This window comes from Pteropus vampyrus, unplaced genomic scaffold, assembly GCF_000151845.1.
Source record: "Pteropus vampyrus isolate Shadow unplaced genomic scaffold, Pvam_2.0 Scaffold120, whole genome shotgun sequence".
Taxonomy (NCBI): domain Eukaryota; kingdom Metazoa; phylum Chordata; class Mammalia; order Chiroptera; family Pteropodidae; genus Pteropus; species Pteropus vampyrus.
The window spans coordinates 200,458-203,645 of NW_011888901.1; the positions used below are offsets into that span (position 1 = coordinate 200,458).

Here is a 3,188-nt window from a genome sequence, read left to right on the forward strand (position 1 = left end):
CCCAAGGTCATCTTGATTTTCTCTTATGTTCTAGAACTCAATATTGTCATAGTTTTACACCATCAATTTTTGGTCTATCACCCATTTTGAGTTGATTTTTGTGAAGAGTGTATGATCTGAGTCTAGATTCTTTTTTTTTTTTGTACGTGTAGTTGTTCCTGTACCATTGGTTGAAAAAACTATTTTTGCTCCATTGTATTGCCTTTGCTCCTTTGTCAAAGATCTGTTGATTATATTTATCTGGGTCTATTTATGGACTCTCTAGTCTGTTCCATTGATCTCTTTGTGTATTCTTTCATCAATATCATACTGTCTTGATTAATGTAGCTTTATAGTAAGTCTTAAAGTTGAGTAATGTCAGTCCTCTGACTGTTCCTCAATATCGAGTTGGCTATTCTGGGTTATTTGCCTCTCCACGTAAACTTTAGAATCAGTTTGTTGATATCCAAAATAACTTGCTGGGATTTTGTTTGGGATTGTGTTGACTCTCTAGATCAAGTTAGGAAGAACTGACACCTTGACAATATTGAGTCATTCTATCTATGAACATGTAATATCTCACTATTTATTTAGTTCTTTGAAACTTTTCATCAGAGTTTTATAGTTTTCCTTATATAAATCTTGTGCATATTTTTTTATATTTACACCTGAGTATTTCATTTTGAGGGTGTTAATATAAATGATACTATGTTTTAAGTTTCCTCCATTTTTTTTCCACCTACAGCACCCAGTCTTCCTAGGTGGTCTCCCATCCAAGTACAAACCAGGCCCGACCCTGCTTAGCTTCCGAGATCAGATGGGATCAGGTGTGTTCAGGGTGGCTTAAGTTTCAAATACCACTTGTTCGTTGTTGATATGTTGGAAAGAGATTGACACTTATAAATAAATTGTGTATCCCGCAACCTTGCTATAATTGCTTATTAGTTTCAAGAGTTTTTTGGTCATTTTTTTTTTCATATTTTCTACATATACAATCATGTCATCTGTATTTCTTCCTCTCCAATCTGTATATCTTTTCTTGTCTTGTTTTATTGCATTAGCTAGGACCTCCGATATGAGGTTAAAAAGAGTTATAAGAGGGGACATCCTTGCCTTTTTCTGATCTGACTGGGAAAATTTCTAGTTTCTCATCATTAAGTATGCTGTTGGCTGTAGCTTTTTTTTTTTTTTTTTTAGATATTCTTTATCAAGTTGAGGTCGTTCCTCTCTATTCCTAGCTTTCTGAGATTTTTTTTTTTAAATCATAAGTGAGTGTTGGATTTTGTCAAATGCTTTTTCTGTGTCTATTGATATGATCCTGTGATTTTTTTTCTTTTAGCCTGTTGATGTGATGGATTGCATTAATTGATTTTTGAATGTTGAACCAGCCTTCCTCCATACCTGGGATAAATTCCATTGGCCATGGTATATAATTCTTTTTACATATTGTTAGATTTGATTAGCTAATAGAGGATTTTTGCATCTATGTTCATGGGAGATTTTGGTCTGTAGTTTTCTCTCCTCACAAAGTTTTTGTCTGGTTTTGGTATTAGGATAATACCGGTCTCATAGAATGATTTAATATTTTCTCTGCTTCTATCTTCTGGAAAAGATTAGAAAATTGATGTCATTTCTTTTTAAAAGTTTGAAGAATTCACCAGTGAACACATCTGGGTCTGGTGCTTTTTGTTCTGGAAGGTTATTAATTATTGATTCACTTTCTTTAGTAGATATAGGCTTATTAAGAACATCTATTTCAACTTGTGTGAGTTTTGAGAGATTGCATCTTTCAAGGAATCAATCCATTTCAACTAGGTCATCAAATTTAGGGCACAAAATTGTTCATAATTTTCCTTTATTATCCTTTTAATATCCATGGGATCTATAGTGATGGCCCCTCATTCATTTCTGATATTAGTAATTTGTATCTTCTCTCTTTTTATCTTAGTTAGCTTGCCTAGAGGCTTATAGATTTTAATGATTTTCCAAACAATCAGCTTTTTGTTTTTTGATTTTCTCTATTAATTTGTTTTGAAATTTATTGTTTTCTGTTCCATTTTTATTATTTATTTTCTTCTGCATACTTTGCATTTAATTTACTCTTCTTTTTCTAGTTTCCTAAGGCAGAAGATTAGATTTTTATTTTAGGTTTTTCTTCTTTTGTAATATATGCGTTCAATGTTATAAATATCCCTCTAAGCACTGCTTTCACTCCCTGCAGCAAATATTACATTGTATTTTTATTTTTATTTAGTTAAAAATATTTTAAAATTTCTCTTGAGATTTATTCTTTTCACCTACATGTTATTTAGAATTGTGTTTTTAAATCTCTACATATTTTGGAATTTTACAGCTATTTTTCTGTTATTGATTTCTAGTTTAATTCTGCTGTGCTCTGAGAGCAGACATTGTATAATTTTTGCCCTTTTACATTTGTTATGGTATGTATTATGGCCTAGATTGTGGTCTACTTTGGTGAATATTCAATGTGAGCTTGAGAAGAATACATAATCTGCTGTTGTTGGATGAAGTAGTCTATGGATGTCAATTATATCTAGTTAATTGATGGTGTTATTCTATTTATTTATGAGAGAGAGATGTAGAAGTCTACAATTATAACAATGAATTTTTTTATTTAGTTCTTTGGTATTTGTCTCATGCATTTTGCTGCTATGTTGTTGGGTACATATGCTTTAAGGATTGTTTCGCCTTCTTGGAGAGCTGACCCCTTTATCACTATGTAATCCTCCTCTTTATCTCTCATAATGTTACTTGCTCTGAAGTCTGCCTTGTCTGAAAATAATATACGTACTCCTACATTCTGTTGATTAATGTTAGCATGGTATATCTCTCTCACATAGCTGGGTCTTGTTTTTTGATCCACTCTGACAATCTGTCTTTTAATTGGTGTGTTTAGGCCATTGATGATTAAAGTGGTTACTGATATAGTTGGATTAATGTCTGCCATATTTGTTACTGTTTTCCATTTGTTGTCCTTGTTCTTATTTTTTATCTTCCACACTTTTTCTGCCTTTTGTGGTTTTGAGGATTACATATAATTTTCTCTCCTTTCTTAGTATATCAATTATACTTCCCCCATCCTTTTTAGTGGTTGCCCTAGAGTTTGAAATATATATTTATAAGTAATCCAAGTCCACTTTCAAATAACATTATCCCACTTCATGGGTATTGCAAGTACCTTACAATAA

The 3,188-nt window shown here is 32.0% G+C and overlaps 1 pseudogene; it reads right to left on the reverse strand.

Moving 5' to 3' along the window:
• Positions 1-715: 715 nt before the first annotated feature.
• Positions 716-828, reverse strand: LOC111743740 (annotated as a pseudogene).
• Between the last annotated feature and the right edge of the window lie 2,360 nt (positions 829-3,188).